General features: G+C 40.9%; 1 protein-coding gene across 8 annotated transcripts in view; it reads left to right on the top strand.

Moving 5' to 3' along the window:
• Positions 1-20,248, top strand: part of PHF21A (PHD finger protein 21A) — a 132,255-nt gene that overhangs the window by 19,241 nt on the left and 92,766 nt on the right. For all 8 annotated transcript variants that reach the window (XM_048949904.1, XM_048949909.1, XM_048949902.1 and 5 more), the window contains one exon: positions 18,437-18,477. The gene's annotated coding sequence lies outside the window, so the exon portion shown is untranslated. The remainder of the gene's footprint in view (positions 1-18,436; positions 18,478-20,248) is intronic.

Here is a 20,248-nt window from a genome sequence, read left to right on the forward strand (position 1 = left end):
CAGATTGCTGATCCTTTAGCTTAGAAGGTGCAACCATGCCATGTTCTGTGAAACATTTTCATTCTCCATCAACATTGGGATTTATCTATAAAAGTGGACACAACTGCATGATAGCATTCCCACTCCAAGGAAACCATCAGTTAAAAAACTGTGGCAGTCAGTAAAGCCATATCTTGGACAATGTTTTTAATGTAGCAGAAGTCTATGGGAGTCTTGTACCCAGCTTTTTTTTCCCCCATTGAACACTAATTTGTACTTATGTGATTCCATGTTAGATTGGCAGGGATTCTGTGCTATGTTTACATGATCTATTGTGTGTGTAAATCTTTTTACTTATATTGAATAATCATGGTTTTGAGAAGAAAAGAACTTCTATTAAGTGTATGATGACTTGAGTCCTTCCTTTCAGATTAGCGACTACCTTCAGTACTCCCACACTGAGTGTGACTATCCCAGCTACAAATACCATTCTCCAAATGCTACAGTTCACATTTGTGAGCTTATGAGGGGAAGAAAAAACAGAAGGCTTCTAAGGGGTGAGAATGGAGAACGTAAAAGGGAAAGGGGAGGCAAGATTTGATACCTGTGCCTGTAGTATGTACAGGGAGCAGCAAGTGTCAGCTGACTGGAATGTAGGGGAAGGAAGACGAGAGCACATCAGTGTAATAATTTTGGAGTGCTTCCTGTTGACTTGTTAATACTGCATGGTATTTGGCCCAGGCGATCCGTTGTTGTGAATCAGCACAGTTTATTCACTGGAGTATAGGTGTGCCTGTCGTTATTTGAGAATCTGCTTCACTTGAAAGATAACAGGTCAGTCTGGTGAATATTATCATTGCTGTGTTTCAGATTAGACGCTGAGGCAGAAATGAGTTCATTTATTCTGCTTTGCTATGTGTTTGTTGAAGGCTTTAACCCAGAAGCAGAGGCCTTCCCTCTTGCGTTTAATTCAGGAAACTGCCCACTTCCTTCAAGTCCTGACTGTTGCTGCAGCACAAACAGAAACAAGCTTAAAGGCAATCTACTGATCATGTATGGGTGGTGTACAAATAAGCAGTGCTTGCCCCAGAGGAGGTGAGATTCTCATAAAACAGATCATACAAAATATGGAAGGTACTTTTGTTTTTGAAGTTTGGGATATATTCTCATACTAGGTTATCTTGGATTGAAGGAAAAGTAGGTGTTTGAATAAGAAATGGAGACCTTATGGTGCATAGGGGAGATTATGATTAATAGATGAGAATTTGAAATCCTATGGGAGTGTGGAGTTGCATAGATAAGGCCCGCTGCCCAGAAAGAGGCAGAATTAAGGTCTGCAGGGCTTGAAAAAATATCAAAAGGTGGTGGTGGTTGTTGCTCCTGGATCATTTATTTATTTATTTATTGGTCTCCCTTTCTGGCTCTCCCTTAGGCGATAGTAGAATTAGCACAAAAAAATTGCAAATTCCCATGCAAGTGTGGTTATGTTTCTACAGATACCGTTACATATTCTTAATGCACCCAGAGGGTCAGAGTTAAGGTTAGTACTTGCATTTACTGAACTGAAACATCTCCAGGATGCACTTTGCCTATGATCAGTGTGTGAATGCTTCCGTTATCTCCTGTGCATAATAATATCACTATGTTTCTGTATCATGTTTTATGAGTCTGGGACAAAGGACTTAACGTAGTCAGTTGCATGAAGCAGTTCAATGCACAGCAAAAATAACCAGTTTCAGTGTTGAAGTCTTAGCTGCTTGGTAAACTATTCAGTACGTAGCTGATGTGAGCAGAATTCTACAGCTGTCCCATGTGAGCACTGCGGAGAGTCAGGTATCTTGCTCCATGAATCTGGACAACCCGCTTTTCCAAGTGGAGAATCAGCAGCATTGGCAATGCTCAGATTTCAGCATTTATCCCAGCCGCTGGGTCCAGCACTGCTTCCACTGACTCTTCTGGTGCTGCTCAAAGAAGTTAGATTCCAATGCAAACATGAGAGATCCGGCTCCCTTTCTGCTATATACCTCAGTATCTAGAGTAAAGCAGCTCGCTGGAAGGCGTGAGTCTGCTGTTTCAGACTTCATGGGATTGATTCGGTGACTATCCATAGCGTTAGGCTTTGGTGTGGTGTTCAGTAATAATCATTCAAATTTGTGTCTCTTATTCTGAAGCGTCTCCAGGTATGACCCCAAATTTCACATAAGCTGTACTGCTTGTGGTATCTGCCAGTGTCTTATGGTATTTGTAGAGAACAGGAGCTCTGACGTGTGCTCTTCCAATGTCTTGTTAGTCATTCGTGTTTTGAGGCACTGGTTCTGCATAAGCCTTGGGTTGACGTTCAGCAGTAAACTGTTTTAGTAGTCTCTTACTGAAGTGTTTTTATGTTGTGACATCTCAACTCTGTAACTGTGGAGACAGTTTCAAGGCCAAATACAAGGCAACTTGAGTAACTGCCGTGTCTCATTCATTACTGTACAATGTGAATTCTGTGAAGTAAATTCTTTGTTTTTTGCTGATCTCTTGAGTTGTAGATTGAAACTTCTCAGAGTATCTTCTTGTGTTAACAGTTTAGTGACCGGCACACTGCTTCAGTTAATTTGTGTGCTGTTAATCCCATCGACATCAGCACTGCTTAATGAAATAATGTTTCCAAAATAATCTTCAGAGATATTGCCTTGACATTAAAGGCCTGAGATCTGCAGGGTTTGTGTTAGCTGGTGCTGCATTTTTACAGAGAGAAAGCTTTGAATTCTTGTTCTCAGTGTTGCCAAAGAAAGCAGCCTGCTTTGTGTGCATGCCTCAGAGAAACATGAAGTAGAAGAACATGAGAGCAGTGTAAGGGTGGAAAGGTCAGTTTGCATCATGGCTAAGACCAGTTGCTTGGAATGGCAGCACGTGGGTGTAAGTCTGGAGACATCCATGCAGTTGTCCACTTCTTCCTTTGTCTCCAAACAGCCTAATGTGGGAAGAGAAGATGCCTTAAATTTATCACCTGTATTTTGGAGCGGATCTGAATCAACTGGATGTTCCTAAATACTGGTTGAAGTAGTGTCACCTGACCTTGAACTTAGGAGGAGAGCATTAGGATAAATGTTTGCTTTTATTATTCAGGACATTTGGAAGTTTGCTTGGTACTACTGGGAACTCTTACACCTTTCTTGGTGCTCAGTGAGGGATGTGACAATTCAGAAGAAAAGTTACTCATCCAGGTTCTGCATTTGGAAGACAGATCATGCATCTGTGACAGGCTTTACTGATGGGTTGGAGAGATTTTGTCCCATGAATTATCAGTGGAAGCGCCGAAATGTGAATAAGTTCAGTAGAAACACATGCTAGGATTAAATCCTCCTTCAGTTCTCTTGGGGATGCCAGAAATTGGACCTGAAATGTTCAGCCTATGACAATGCAAAGTACAAGAACGGCTAGTAAATCTGAGGTTCCCAACTACAAATAAGAGAGGCAGTTTCTTTGAGTTGTTGGTTTGTAGTGCTGCTTGTTGCCTGTGTAGTTGGCGCAAATGATCTTTGGGATGACAAGGGCATTATTTTGCTGATTCCTCCTTCACAGCAGGACCAGCTCCAGTGCCATTACTGGCTGAGGTAACAACCCTCTCTCCCTGAAGAAAACAAACAAAAAGCAAAACCAAATGGATGCAAACAAAAAAAAAAAAAAAAAGCAAAACACCCAACTTGTGGTCCCATTAGCAGAAGGTTATTTAAATAGAATGGTACTACCCACTATGTAAAACAAAGGCACAACATAGAGCAGCTTTTATTTTATGTTTTTGCATGACCTAAAGAAATCTTTCATGTAAACTGGATCATGATCAGCTCTCTCACTGGTGTAGCTGAGCAGTAATTTTATTCAGGCTTTGTTTGTGTCTTTGTGAAACTGATCACAAAGCTTCTGTTTTTTCTTATGTGTTTTGTTTTGTTTTTTTTTTAACGTGATACTTGCTTGTTCCGGATAAAGATGATAAGCTTATTGGGCACATCCATCTTCATCTTGCTGCCTGCAGCAATACTCAGAGGTGGCATATATGGGACGCTTGCTTTGTTTTCCAGACCCTTAGTAATTTGGGCTCTAGAAAATGGAAGTTCTGTGGCAAGATTTGCAGACAGAGACCTGCTTGTTCATCCTGCATGGCTCTCAGCTTGGCTATCTTCTAAAGCTCATCTGTCAGAAGAGGAGGAGGCTGACAGTGATGAGAAGGCAGACGTTCCCCAAATTGTTTAGGCAGTGCTTTCTAGCAGAATTTGAGGTATTTTCTATCAGAATTCTATTCAGTATTTGTCCTGGGCCTCAGCTTGGGGTGATGCGTTTCCTTTAGCTGGATTTCCGTGTTAAAAAAGAGAGCATCCAGTCCTGCTCCAGGGTCAGGCAGGACTGATGACTTCGGCAAGTTTCGTTTTCTTGGAGAGGAGTCAGGCATTCATCTACGTGTTCCCTTGGAATCCATTGGGTCAGGAGATCTTCAGTCAGCTGAGAAGAGGCCAAATCGCTGCCAGCCTTAAATGGGTCCTGGCAATTTTTTCAGCAACCGTCCATGGTTTGTTTAGTGCTGCGTTCTGGCTTTCTGGGCCTTCCTTCGTTAAGGGACTAACTGCCTGAATCTCCTTGGGCTGACATCCTGGTTGGTGAGGGATTTCTAGGAGATTTATCAGTAAAATGGACTACGTAATAAAAAATAATAATATATATATATATTCAAGGATGTGGCTTTTTTATGTCTTTTACTGATGCATTATATCACGCACTAGGCATAAAACAGTTTGGTTTCTGCTTCAGAGGTTGCAATTTCTGTTTTCAGTGTTACGTGCTTGAATTATAGCCTGGTTTATTTACCAAAAGAACCAACCTCCAAAGCAACCCAAGACACGCTGGTACGGCTGCTCAATGTGATTATATGTAAGAACGAACATGCTGCAGAGGACCAAATGTCCATCTCATCCAGCATCTTGCCTTTATCAGCGGCCAGCAGCAGCAGCTGACTGAACAGCATAGGAAACGGAGGAAGGCTGTCAGCTGCTGAAATATTAACGGAGTAAATTTGTGACAGACACTTGTTCGGCCACTGCCTGAGATGGAAACTGTGTTTGGGCAGCTACACCGAGAACAGCAACTTCAAACTAATTATAAGTGAACTTGATGGCTTTTTGGACTCATTTATATTTGTTGCTCCCAGTGCTCCACAGCAGCAAGCTCCAGGCAGTTTTACCACATTTCCTGTGTGTGGGGCTGGTTGATGTTGAGGGAGCCAGTCCCACTCAGCAATGTGCTCTCCAGTTGTCGTTGCTCTCCATGCCACTGTAACTCCGTTTTGAGGTGGAGTGTCCAGAGCTACAGATAGCACGCATCACAGCAAATTGTTCCCTGTTTTGTTCTTAGCTGTGTTTCTCTTAAATGATGAGATATTTTTTTTTCCTGACTTTCTGCTGCTGGGAGCTGAACTTTGCTTGCAACAATCTCAAGATCTTTCTCCTGAGTAGTATAGTTAAGGCTCCTTGTGTATTTATAGCTAGGGTTATTTTTTCCCTCTGTTACTTTGTACTTGTCAATGCAGGATAATAAAATGACAAAATAAATTATTTGGTACCATCACATCTGCTATAACTCTGAAGTTTTTCTTTCATTCTAACTTTGTGCAGTAATGGGAATTGTCATAATGCCCTCACCCTCTGCTTTTGCCAGATTAGTCACAAATATACTCACAGGCTTAGTGCGATCCTTGCCACAGTACCTCTCCTGCTGTATGACTGTTCAGTGTTCTGTTTTCAGTCTTTTAGTATATTCTTTAGGAGGAGAAGGTACCCTCATGGATTTTGCTTTAAGGTGATGTGAAGTGTACAAATTGGTTCACCTTTCCCTTTTAGATGCAACGTGTGTTGTACGAACTCTCCGCTGGTCCAGATGTATGTATTGCAGTGCCCCTTTTCCTTTGCTTTGAAGTTGGATATCCAGGAGCTTTGTATCATTAAGTCTCAGCCTGCTATATTCTCCAATCAACACCTAGGAGACAGCATTCTCTAGAGATGGGATTTCTGTGCACCATAGTTTTAATGGCTGCTGCTTTGTAAGCTTGGTGTTATGACTTGCATTACTTCCTGTAGGTAGCATCATCCCTGCATCTCTTTTTCAGTTCTTTCCTCCTTGTCTTGTATTTTTAACTCAGTCTGTTGTGTTTTTGTTATGACCAGCTGTAAGTTTAGTTTTTGAATAAGCATCAAGAATCCACTGCCTATCTCTCCTATGGTTTTCTCAGTAGGATTTTTGTAGCTTTCTCTGAAACTCTGATTTCAAAGCCAAAACTTCTCACTCACTCGACACTGATCTCGAATAGGGTATGTTATTGGTTTTAAAGCAGTTTGGCTGTCAGGTGAATAGCTGGTTTTAAATCTCATAGGTTTAATCCTTGTTTAGCTAAACCACCCCAGTGTGATTTCTGGGGGGTATTTTTGTATTAAGGAGTCACATTTTTTGTGAAGTGTGTGAGCAGACATTTTCAGGGAAGAAATATTTCTGGAAAGTAACGCTTCTTTGATTACTGTGTTTCTAAATGTGAATTTACTTTTCTCTTGCTGCTATAGGAATTGGCTGGGGATGTTGTAGTTAGGCTGACAGTGTAGTATGTGTGTCCTTTCTTACCATGTCTGAGAAGCTGGAAGAAGGGCTGAGACAGACACTTGTGTCCAGAGGACTGCTAGCCTGGAGGGCAAGATGACTGATGCTTCGTGTTTGAACATGCAGATGCGACATCCACGCTGTAACGCTTTCTCCGCTGCAGGAAAATTGCATCCTTCAGCCTTGCTCGCAATCCCACAGCTCTGCACACATTTGTAGACATCAAAGTGGTTTATTAGATTATTGTTGGAGGAGTCAACCCCCTCTCAGCTTCTTTCAATTTGTGCATTTAGTAATTTGAATTGCAATCTTACATTATTATAGTCAGAAGCTCGTAGCAGTTTGTGCTGTTGTGTGGATGCATACTTGCAATGCTTGGCAAGTTGTAGGAAGATGGTTTTTGGTTTTTTTTTGGTAGGTTAGTATTAATCTGCTGTGGAATTTGAGCAGTCTGTAGTGTACTGTGTGACTGCAGTGGGAAGCTAATAGCTGCAGAAAGTTCAATTCATAAAAATGATTGGTATCTTGCCTGCTTGTGTAAGAACTTGTATGCAAGTTTTGGAAAAGTAGAACTCATTATTTTAGATGTTTATGAATGGGAAACTTCAGTGATGTTTTTCTGTTGTTTTTGTAATCTAAGCAACAGAAGCTTGCTTGGGTTTCTGCCTCAGCAAACCATTATTTGTTGTATTAATGAACTTTAGACACTGCTAAAACATATGGAACGGGGAATTAATCCTTCTGTTATTGTAAGGCAGGTATTACTATTAACAGAGTGTTTTTATTTGAAAGATGAAGTGCTGTAAGCATCTCAACAGAGACTGTTCTAATGAACTGGGTTCTGAAACTAGCAACACGTGCTAGTGCTGAGCCACAGCCCTTTTGTCTGTTCACTGAAAACACCATCCTAGTCTCTTTAAGGGGAAGGGGAAAAAAAGTACTTCTTAGCATTCTGCCTTCTTCCAGGGCTGGAGCTTGAAGTGTGTATGGAAGGATGACATACAAGCCACTTCCCCCATAGAACCAGTACCAGATATTTTGTGCTTCTTAATGCAACTAGAGAAAATAGAAAGGGCTGAAATAATTGGAATTCTTAATGTTTCTCCAATAGATGATATTTAAATATGCCATTTAGTGCAGGTTAAAATGGCAGTAGGGACTATTACTCACTAGGAGCAACTTCCAACACGTTAACTGCCTCTTGTTTTAGCGTTCTTAAAAATGCCCTGTTTGTTTTGGGAACTTAGACACCTCCTGCCTGGTACAAGGATGTATATTTTTCTTGCAACAGAAAGGGCAGAAAAAAGGGTGTGGAGAGTGATATCTTCATGCTCTCCTTCCTCCTAGGGCAGGTGTTTCTTGGAAGAGGAGGGAAAAAGCGTACTTTGCAATGCAGAACTGGTATATTGTACAGGAGGAAGGAAAGAGAAGCTTGGATTTTGAGGTCAGTTGACAAACTTCCAAGGGGGAAGAAAGAATAGGTTTTCCCAAGATGGGTACATAAACTTGTTCTCGCTTTTCTGTTTTTGTGTTGCATGTTGTTTAATTATGAGCTCAGGGTTTCTGTTGCACTGAGTGAGTAAATCACTGTTCAAGTAATTACATACATTAAGCAAAAAAGTTGTGTGTACTCTGGACTGCCTGGGAAATCTTTGTTTTTTTGTTACTTTTTTTTTATTGCTGTGGGTTGTTCCCTGGAAGGAACAAGCTGTTGTGTGGTTGTGTGTTGGTTTTTTGGTCTGCTTTGTTTTGTTTGTTTGTTTTTTTTCTGGGAGAAGAAAGAGTGTAGTGAAACCATTTTTGTTTGAACCTCCAGTATTCAGATGAAATGGTGGTAAGTACAGAAACACACAAGACTCGGTGTTCTTTAGTTGTACTGAAGGTTGTTCATTGTTGTTGTATGCCAATGTCTTTCTGACCTCCAGGATGTTACCTGTTGAAGCTGAATCGTAAGGCTTGATCTGTACCTTGGCTTATGCTGCTGTGTTTCCTCCGTGGCTTTGTGCGAGTCTTGTGAGACTGTTGAATCCAGTGCTTTACCCAAAACGTCATTCAGGGTAAAGATATTAGGAAACTGTTTTTTTTAATCTCAGTCTTTCCTGGGTGAAAAAACTCCCTCCGCCCAAACCTGGGCTTTGCCGAGCTAAAGATAGATAAGGAATCCTGGGAGAAGAAAAATGATGAATTAAGGGAAGTAAAAGCCTTAAAGTAGTTGTCAGGATGGGATTAACCTGACAGAGAAATTGAGTTCTCTGTAAGAGAACACTTGAGGTACTCGGGCCACCACTTAATTGCGCTTTTCATTTAATAGCTTTGTAGGAAAATAAACAGGAGGGTGAGGAATTGGTGTTGGACGAGAGAGAAATCTGTGGGTATTAAACCAGCTCCAAGCCTGTGTTGTGCATCTTTAGAGAATGGGGAAACGTGAGTGCTGGGAGGCGGGCAGGAATGGAGCTGGCAGAGGGGATTTCTCCCCTCCACAGAGGTGTGCTGCAGGAGCCACAGGGCAGCCCGGCAGGCGGTCCTGGTGCGCTCAGGGATCAAACGGCGGCAGCCATCGGTGGCTCACAAGCTGCAGGAAAGCAGCTGTGGTGAAGAGCAAGAGCGAGGGCCAATCCTCGCACAGTAAACAGCTAATTCCCTCTGTTTTGTTTGTTTATTTCCACTGTGGGCATTGTAGTTTCAGAAATCGGAACAGAAGCGCTGATGCTGGAATAGCCTGGGAGGGAAGCAGGGTGAAGGGGCAGCCCGGGGCCTGCAGGCAGCGGTGCGGGCCCAGCGGCCGTAGGCCCGGTGACAGCTGTGTCGGAGGCTGCAGGAAGGCAGTGCTTGTTCTGTGGCTGTGCTGCGCTGGGAGTGCGTACAGCCTGTGTGCTGAGCACCAGCAGCAGCTCCGAGAACGCACTAAGGGCCCTTCTCGTCATGCTGTCATCGTGGGATGGAGGGGGAGAGAAAGGAGCTTTCCGTATTCCCTTCAGCTTAGAGTCAGAAACAAGCACGTTTTGCCTGGTTCTGTTTACTGTCTTTTTATGTAGGCTTACAAGACGTGCTGCTCTTTGTTTTCTGAAAGGTGATGTCTTTAAGTGCTCGGTAATAATTTCTCAGTACGCTAAACCAGAAACTTACAAAAAGCTTAATACTGTTTATTTTCTTTCTTTAATATGTACACAGAGCATATCTCTTTTGCTGTGGGAGGATCTTAAGCTAGTTCTTTCCTTAGTGAGTCTCTGTGCTCCAGACATCAGGAATATCAGCATGATAACGTGCTATAATGAAAGAATGGCTGCTGAAATAAAATGAGCCTGAATTAAAAAGCACATCAAAATCAAATGCAGAATGAGAATGGGTTTTTGTAAATATTAGCTGGCTGTGCTTAAAACAGGTGTTGTGTTTATTCAGGAATAGGGAAAACAGAACTTTCTGATAACAGCAGGGGGTCCTCGTTGCCTTTCACAGAGCTCAGAGCGCCCAACAGAAGTCTGAGGCTTTTAGTGGAGAACTGTGTGAAAGTGAATTTGTGATATTCCTTCTAGAAAAAAACCAACTCTTCTAGAAGGTGAGAAGCGTTACCTTTTTCATCTTGATCTGTCTTCAGACTTTGAGAACAAGGAACAAACAGTTCCCTGTTAGCAGTCCCCTCAAACAGATATTTTGTCATGTGAACATCTGTTCACTAACAAATCATTTTCGTATTGTCTCGTGATAATTATTCAGATGCCTGTGACATACTAGATCCAGAGCGATCTGTGGCTTAAGGTAAGAATTCATGTATGGCTTCTTAGTTTGGGCTACCTTGCTTCCTGTTAAAACACAAGTTCCACAAAAGAGAAAAAGAGCTTCTGTATTCAAGTACTTTACGGTGTCATTAAATATAGAAGGCAAATGTACACTAGGAGCAAACTTCAAGTTTATGCAGCTGTTCTATACGTATGTGAAATTGCTTCAGTATATGCACTAAAAATAAGCTAACAGTTACATTGAAGAGGTCAACTTCTCTTAGGAACTGTGGCAGACAGGATGTCTGGACATATACTCGTTCCAGCATATTGATTTGAAAGTTGACCCACAGCAAAAACTTTACAGGTTGCGTGCAAATATATCTAAAATGATTTGTTTTCTCAATGACCCTTTTACACAACGTTAGCAGAAAATAAACAACGAAGGAATTGTTCTCTTCAGTGCTCTAGTGATGATAGTGATGATGGCAAGATTCAGATACCTCTTTTCTGAGTCATCCTGTAGATCGTCTGGGCTCAAAGTGAAAAGAACAGGTTTGTGTCACTGGATCATCAATGTGAACTTGCCAGTCGTACTTGTGACAAGCTGGAGAAAGTGAAAGATGACTTCTGATTGCAGCAGTTTAAAACAAAAGCAAAAGCAACAAGGTGCGGTTTCTTGGTGTGCACAGGATAGGACTTGCAGCTGCTGAAGGAAGGAAGAAGGTGGACTCATTTCTGCCCCTTGCCAGTCAGTGACGCGTTTTGCTTCCTGCAGTGTGACAGCCTCCCTGCCATCAGAAAGGAGGGATTTTGCAGCTGGAGCAGTGTGAAGGAGGGAGAGCAGGGCAGATAGGTCAGCTGCATGGGGGAGTGTGCCAGCTGCAGCGTAAGTGAAATGAAAGTGGAGAAACTGAAGGACGGCCCATAAACTCTAAGTAGGACTGGGATTTACTTAGACTAACAGTATACATCAAGAGGTTTAATCTTTCTTCATGCATCCTTGAAGAATAAGTCTTTTAGCAGGCTTCAGGGGCACACTGAGAGGAGCTTTACTGAAAGTACAGTATCTGATTTTGAAACCGTTCTATAAATATGGAAGTGTAAGAGATTATCTGTTGCTGTGAGGTACCCTGCCATATAATCGCTAATCACAATGCATCTGAATTTTGACTGTTTGCTTCTTAAAGCTTATGTACCTAGCTTCTGTCTGATATTTGTGGTAGGGTAACATCAGTAGAAGCTTGTGTAGCTAATCTCCATCAATCTGCTGCTGAGAGTCTCCCTGTTGCTCCTTGTGATTCTCACCCTGTGATGCTTTAAACTCCAAATCCTTGTGATAGCAGAGCTCGTCTCTTTCTTACCCTGTAAATGTGTGCTAAACTTCTTTGTTGAGCACGTTTTCCCATTTCGGTTTGATGCTCCTTAATTTTAAAATGCCATGTATAATTGCCTGTTTCCTGTCGCACGCAAGTTGCCGTTTATCAAAATATGCTTAATACTGATTTATTCCCATAACTGATATCCCCTGTAAGTAGTTTTCGCTATACTTTGTAACCATGGAAATGGTGTACGGGTGGTATTTATAAGGTAGAAGAAAAACAGGGTGTCTAATGGGACCCCTGCTGTTCTGAAATCTCTTCGATGGCAACAAAAAAAGTCCAGGCTCTCGGGATTCTGTATAAATGCAATAAGTCTTCTGAAAAGCAGAGTGATTTTTTTCTATAAAATATGTATTCACTTTAAATAAATTAATTCACACGTTCTTGTTGGATGGTCCTTTAAAAATTCATGTTCTTTTATCTCTGTTCTCTAAGTTTCGTAATCTTGAAACTTTGCTCTTCATTAGAATGCCAGCTCTAAGAAAATTTTAATTGATTTGCAGTCACAGTGCTGACACTGAAACTGAGAGTTAGTTGTTGCTTGCTGGTGCTTCTGGTTAATGCTTGTTTAATGTTTTAGCACTTTCACTGCTACTTCCCTAAAAGCTCTGCTGTTGGGCAGAGCCTTTTCCTCCCCAAACTGCTGAAATGTGTAGTGTGAGGGGGGAAGAGGGTAGAGGGAGGATTATTGCTTCTTCTTGACTTTTTTGCTTTTTTTTTCCTCTCCAATTTTATTCCTCATCATTATTATTCTGCTCTAACTTTTTTCACTTGTTTGGCATTTCCCCCTGGTGGCAGATGAAGCTAACAGCACTGCGTGCTGTGGAAATGGCAGACCGGAGTCCTTGAACGGCCCTTTTTCATGATTGAGCTGCTAGCTGTTTTTCTGATCGTTTATTTATTTATTTGCTTATTTTTGATGCTGTTTTTTTCCCCTGATGACCCCCAAGAGACCAACAGGACTCAAGGAGCAGCTCGCCCAGGCAGGGGCTGCAAGCACCCGCAGCTGCCCCCTGAGAAGCTCTCAGCGCTGCCAGCGGTAGCCGAGATGCTGCCAGGTTTGTTTCCTGCCCACAGCCCTGCAAGCGCTCCTCGGATCGGCTCCCGTTGTACTCTGGACCTCTCCCAAAACTCTTCTGCCTCACTAATGTGTAATTCCCGCAAGCCGGTTCTCTCCAAGATAAAAGTGGGTTGCTAGAAAAGGAAGAAGGCTGGCACTCAGTATGAAATTTTTCTGTCATGTTTCAGTGAATAAAACAGGAAGTTGGAGATCCCTCTGTTCTTAATGGAATTGGAGAGAAAAATACTACAGTGAGAACTGAAGCAGAGTTTTCTTATTTTTTTCTCCTCGCCGTGTCTTCAGTTGTTAAAGCAATTACTTGGATTTCCTTAGTGTTTAACCGGTATCAAACGCTGTTCTTCCAAGATAATAGTTTTCTCTCCTCTCTGTGATTCCTTCACCTATATCCTTTTCCCAAGTAGCCCAGAGTGGTGGGACTATAAAAGGCAGTCAGAAACCTCTCCACCATGGGAATGAGAAATTTACAATGCACCTTGAGAAAATCAGATGATAGTGAACTGATTTTTCTGGACATATTATCTAAAAAACCAGCCAAACGAGATGACTCTGAATAAGGCCCCTCTGGAATTCTTTTTAAGCATTGAAACAAAACTGGGCTGTGCGTTTTACGTTTGGACACTGGGCTTCTGTTGTGGATTTACCTACCATACACCTGAAGGGGAAAAAGGTGGATACTTGTAGATGTTTTGAAAGTTTTTTTTAAAAAAAAAATTCAAGTTCTAAGACTGCAAAAAAATGTCAGTTATTTTAAGCTTGGCAACAGTTTAATTGATAAACTGTATTTAAAATGAGCAAAAATGCCCGATTCCAGGAACTTCATGGGATGTCATAGAATGCAGTAAAAATGTCTAAAATCTGACCCTAAAGTCATCCTTAGGATTTGAATCATAATTTTTGGGAAAATAAAATACAATTCTGTATCTACTGGCTTCATCAATGAAAGCTTTGGTTTTGCACTGCTAATATCCAGAAATTTAGCCTTCATTAGAAGTGGGGCTTCCTTTTGATGTGTGTGTGGATAAACGATGCCTGCTAAACACCAAAGAAGTTCACCAACGTACAGGTTGGGGTAATGCAACTTTACACGAGCAGGAATTCAGCCATGCTGCACTGAAGGTGGTTTTGTGTTCAGCTGAAAGCAGTGATTCACTGAGCAGAGGGAGGCTTCATGTTCTTGGTAGTATTGCCGTGGGCACAAAAACAAGAATTGTACTCATGATCACTTCTTGAACGTTAGGAAGGGTTATATGGGAAATACATGGGGCCCTTGGTAGCTGTTCAGGATGAACTTTTACCATGCTTACCTATAGTCGTAGGTCAGGTGGACTTTCTGAAATTCTCTAGTTTCGTTTTATATACTTTTTTTTTTTCCTTAAAATCATGGATGCCTTATTTGTCCTATGGAAGGATGTACTACAGCTGGAAATTCAATGCTTTTGCTTTTGTTTTGTTTTTTAGATGGCAACATTTTACCTGTAAAGGGGGAGTGTAGATGTAAGCAAAAATTGGGAGGCTGAGTGTTTTATTTTCAAGGTGGATTAAATGGTTAATCCTCAATGAATGAATTTATGCTAACTTTGTTCTCTTTCATGTGGCTTTAGGATATGCATCTCTGATCTGAGAAATGCACCAAGAGTTTTCAAAGGAGAGGGTGTTATGTATTCATGTGTGGGTTAAACGTTGCAAAGCCACGTAGCTTATGGATCTCCTCCAGTTGATGGTTTTCTAAACTGTTTTGGAGGAAGTGAGTCTATCTATCCCCCAACAAAATAGGCTTTTAGTGTCTTAAAGTTGTGCCAGTTCCATGGTATGGACAGGGAGCTCTGATTTAGGGCTGGAGCTTGTGGCCTCTGTGCCACCTGCCTGCCTGGCTGCTGAGGCAGGAGGTGTGTTTTTTGTCATGGAAGTGGCAGCACCTGTGTAACTAATGGGATATTTGAAATGTGAACACTTGGTTATTAAGTCATTTAAAATATCTCGTCTACTCCATCTGTGCTGTGGTTGGTCTGTCTTTTCCTTGAGGCTATAGAAATCCTATCCTCTTAAGGAATACGAAGTTTTCCTGTTTTTAACTTGAAAATCACTGTGAAGTAACATTTATGACTTGTTGTCCCAGTATGTACTGATAGCATTCTCTCTATATGGGGCGCCTTTCAAATAAAGGAAAAAAAAATACAGTTGCTTGAAAGAGTTTGCATCTAAAGACAGAGGAGGGTCAGAGAAGATGAAACATCTTCTATGCAGTGTATTTTTTTGGGAGGGGTGGGGAGGATTTAAGCTTAATATTATGAAGAAATGCTCTGAATCGTGAGAGGATGTCACAATTTCCTTTGCACAGCAACCAGTCCTTTTTCATCAGAGTCCATCCTGTGCTTTAAACGAGTCAGAAGTCCTGTTGGCAAGGAAAAAGAAGTTAGAGGATTAAATATCAGTGTGGTATGTAGCTTTAATCAGGAACTTTATGTATCCATGGTATAACAGTACCCTGTGCTAGCTTTCAGAGTTAGGGAAGGTACTAACTGGAAAGGGCTAAAAGTATTTGTTAATTTCTCACTTCTTTTTCCCAAATGAGTCTCTTGTTACAGTAGCATAATCATTATTGTATAACTTCAAGACCACAGTATCTTACTGATGTGACCAAACATTTCAGTGTACGGATACTTAGCAGTTAGGTATTCTTAAATCTGCCGGTGCTGTTTGCAAACACATTTAACCATCATGTGTAGTTCTTCTGAAATCCTCAGGGGCTACCAAGCCTTGAACACAGGAGTTTTGTGCTTTAACTTCTCTCTGTATTCTCAGGTTTCAAACAGATTAAAGTTGATCTGCAGAATATGATTGTTTTGGTAATAGCAGTGTATTTTCTCTTACATGCATTGTCTAGAAATGTTGAAAAGGTTAAAAGCCTTTATTTTAATCTTTTTATTACTTCAAGTGTGTGTATAGATGCGTATCAAAATTTGTTTGGCTACAAGTGAAGCATTTTCTGGAAATCATACTGGAGTGTAAAAATAGAGAGCCATCGTGTAGGAAAAGGAGTTAGGAAATTAATGCATCTTTCTTGTATTAGACTACAAACTCAGGGTAATTCAGGTTGGAAGGGATCTTGGGGGTTACCTGGTTCTACCCTGTAGATCAGAGCAGGGCCAGGCTTGTAGGTATCTCAGATTGCTGAGGGTCATATGCAATCAAGTCTTGAAAATCTGGTTGACTTACTTAAAAATGTGACTTGCTACTTTTTATTAAGATACTTGGACCAGTTGGGTGCAGGTTTTTAATTAAAGTAACAGCTAAAAACCCCTCTTCTTTATTAATACGTGTGATTGCGAGTGGTTTAATTTTAATTCTCTAGTGTGTTTTGTAGTGAGAGTTAAGAGATGGTGCAAGCTTGTGTATGTCGTCTTGCTGAGAATGAGAAACAATCTAATTTGCTCAATAGAAGCAGATTCTATCTGGTACCTTTTCCATTAATGCTCTTCTGGGTGGCTTCCAGTAGCTGCAGATAGACTTGTTGAGAACCGAGGCTATACAGATTTAGTTGGTCACAAACTGTTTTCTGGCAAGTTTTTGATTTTGGGTTTTGAATTGTCATGCTCCACTGATTCATTAGGGCTTTGTGAAGCACAGCTGAATTCTACTTTTGAAATAAGCCATTGGACTGACAGGTCCTTCATTTCAAAGCACTGACTGCTATTAAGAACGCGCAAGCTGCGCTGACACCTCTGGTATTGCTACTTAGGCTCTCTATTGCCAAGTGGAAGTCTGTTAGCTATGGAAGCTCTGTCCCCTGAGGGCTGGAATCTCTTTGTGCAATAGCCATCAGTTGTATTGAGTTAGAGCCTTCCTGAGCCGTGTGGCAAACTTAAGGATACATGAATGTATTTATTAAGAGGAAATTAAAGGTTATGCTCAGTGCTTACTATTGCTAAAGAAAGTTGCGCCTTCAGGGTAGATAATGATGCCCTGTAGAGATCATCTGTCTTGACCATGTTTTCATCTCTACTTGCTATCCCTTTTGACTAGACAAAAGTGGCATTATCACTACATCTGCTGCCTTAAAAATTACTAAATTAATTATCTGGGGATTGTTTGTATCAGACAGGCAAATGTGAGAAATTTGGGGGGGTTGTCTGATATATTTGCCTTTTTTCTTGTTCTTCCTTTTAAGAAGAAAATAGTTTAACTAGCATGGATGATAGAGTTTTTCAATTTAGGACTTCTAGGAGTTCAGCTACCATGCAGAGAAGGAGATATTTATGTTATTGATGACCTAGGATCAAAACCAAAGAAGGTAACATCCTACCTCACAACTGAGAAGCGATTGTCTCTATGTGGGAGGTGATAGAAATTGAACCACTTAACAGGTTATTGTAAGGGCCAGCGCATAGGATGCTATAAAAATATGAAGAGCAATGGAAAGTGTGAGCCTGTTCAAGACGCTTGGAGTTAGCAGCAGGCATATTTGCTCTTCATTTCTCTGTCTCCCTGTTTAGGAAGACTCTCCTGTATCAGCATAAGTTTTTATACAGCTCCCATTAGTGCACTGCTTATGAGGAAACTCACTTTTGATTTGCTGTAGATGTTTACTGAGAAACCCATGCAAACTGAAAATTCAGAATGACGTTATTCAACAGATACTTTATTCTTTAAGCTAAACTTCTCTGCTAAATGAAGCAGAGGTGCCAGGAAAAACTCAGTACTTGCACAAGGGCAGAATTAGAAGGTTTTGTATTTTCAGAGCATGGGCTGTGGCTGTTCCTTTTTGCGTGGCTGGGGCTTCAACCCAGCACTGTGGAGATGTGTGCGGATGGAAACCTTGCTGTAGAGGTCTTGCTGACTGTGGAGTCAGAGCTTAAAATAGACTGATATTCTAGTATTTTACTAGAAAACTGGAGTATTTTGGAAGGCTTTTTTTTAGCATCAGGCAAAGAAATTGAGCAAATGAGTTATCGTTTATATTTTAACTGTCTTCTTAAGACTCTGACTCAAGTTTTTATGATTCATATGAAGATGATTTAAGTAGTACCCAACCTTTCTGTGCTGCTAAGTGTTCTTCTCATCCACAGGCCATGTATCGGGTAGTGCGTCTTCACAGCCTCTGCAGTTCATGACCCAGCACGTTAGCTTGAACTGACGTTGATTTTGGTTTACACTCGTGCTCTGGGTGTTGAGCTCTGGTGGCTGTGCTGTCTCACCACCTGGTTTGCCCTATTTGTGCTGCTGGAACCTGGAGCAGGAGGTGGGCACGTGCCTAACGTGGGCGACCTTATTGCAGTGAGCTGTGACAGCTGGCAGGGCTTGTGGCTCGGATCTTCCAGTGATGGAGAAGAGTTGTTTCCCTCAGGGGAGGCAAGCAGACCTTGCACAGGACTAGGAAAACTTGTACCTGTAATCTCTAATTTCCCTGATGATAGCGATCAGTCATATTCTAATCCTTATTAGAACCAGAGGTCTCCTTGGCTTTCCCCACTACGGAAAAGAAATTGTCTTTCCGAGAGTTATTTTATACTTATTTTCTGCATCAATAAAAACAAACAGAAGAACCCCAGAAGACCCCAGATTTTCCAAATCTTTGAATTTGCTTTTTCAGTTTCAAACTGAGGTTTACATGTTGGTCATATCTTTTTTTTTTCTTTTTTTTTTTTCCTCTTTTGTAGGAGGGGGTAGAAGGCTGAAGGGAATAACTTCCTCAACACTGGTAAGTACTTTCCTGAGCTGGGATGGTTTACCAAAGAATAGCTGATATGAAGAGCTGGCATCCATTCCTGGAAAAGTTTGATGCTTACTGAAACTGAAATCCTATCTGTTCTTATATTCAGAAATTAAATCTTAAAAAGTAAATGTTACTGATGGAAGTCTCAGTCCTATAAATAAATTCACTGCAGGGCTGAGATTTGGACCTGAGAGTCTCTAAGTACAATAGATGTTTAACTTTAGCTATCCAAAAATATATTTTTTTCTGTGTAATGTGAAAAATAAGTTTATCTGAAGGGATTTTGAGTGGAGAAAGACTTTTGCTTAAAATCTTAAATTATTCAGCATCCCTCCATTTGCAGATCAGTAATTAATAGCTTTTGTGCGTGTTTTTTATATTTTTCCTTGTGCACATGTATAATAAGCCACATAAACTGTGTCTTCGTTATACTTTCCAAAGTAGCCATAGTTTAAGTATCTTGATGATATTTAAGGAATTGCAGTGGATTGTATTTTTTTTTTTTAATTGAGATAATAATAGAGAATTGCTGGTACACTTTACATGACTCAGATTCATTCACTTTCAGAATGTTTTTGTATAAACATGCAACCTCCACGCTGCTTTAACTGAGGTGAATTGTGGCACTTTATCTGTATGAAATTGAGGCGATCACATCAGAAATACAGGATTATTTATGACAAATGCGTGCCAGCAAGAAACTGACTGGAGGACTGCTGTCTCCAAAGTTGAAATTAATCCAAGGAGCGTCAAATTTATGTCTTGCTGTCAGTGTTCTTCCTGGTTGTGACTTGAAAGTATGTCTGGACGTGTAAGAGATGCAAGTGCTCCTCAGTCCTCTGTTTTTCCCTTTGGAAGTCCCTGTTTCTAGCACTAGCGAAGCATTTGCATGTTTTAGAAATGAATGGGATGAAGGCTGTTTGCAGACCAACCAGTCCATGCAATTTCAATCACCGACAAGAATTTTAATTAAAATAATAATTTTGCCATTAGAAGAGTAAAGTGGAAAATGGAATACATTTTATGATTAATCCAGGGATAGTTTTATACTTTCTGAAAGGTGATTGTAGGTAGTTCATAATGCCACTGGTCATGAGCTATTACATCTCCCCTGGAAGCTGAGTCTGAAGGAATAAAAGCTGAAGGATACTGAGGATTTTTGCACTTAGAAATGTGTGATCACTTGTCTAGGTAGTTCTGCACCTACTTTTGGAAGAAATACAGGTAATAGTTGGCCAGGTGCCCTCTAGATGTTATTCTACATAAAACAGAAAAAAAGTAATCGAGGATTTGTCAGGTATAAAGAATGATCACTTTTTTTTCTTTAATTAGTACTGACGAAGTGTTTAGATGCTTCAGGGGCATTTCAGCCAGGGGTAACTTGGTTGTTAAAGGAAGGCTACAAGTGTGTGTTCTAAGTGCTTTATACAACCACATACACTTCATTTTTATAAATTGGCAACTTGACCAGATTTTAAAAGTGATCATCTTATATCTTATTTAAAGTGTTCTCCACACTCCCTCCCACCTGTAATGGTTTGGATGCTCAGGATGCTTCAGAACCTCCTAATAAATTCTTTATTACCCTTTGCCTTTTTCCTCCTATTTAAAGTGATGATGATGTGTGCCTCAGCTTGGATGCCATGCCAAATATGTGGTATCTTATCTGTGATTTAACACAGTTCCAGTAACTGCCAATCCTGGGCCTTTTTTACAAAAGAGGACAGAGGTGCTGCTGGTGACGTCTGCAGCAGCT

Source organism: Lagopus muta, chromosome 6 (genome assembly GCF_023343835.1).
Source record: "Lagopus muta isolate bLagMut1 chromosome 6, bLagMut1 primary, whole genome shotgun sequence".
In the NCBI taxonomy this organism is placed as follows: Eukaryota; Metazoa; Chordata; class Aves; order Galliformes; family Phasianidae; genus Lagopus; species Lagopus muta.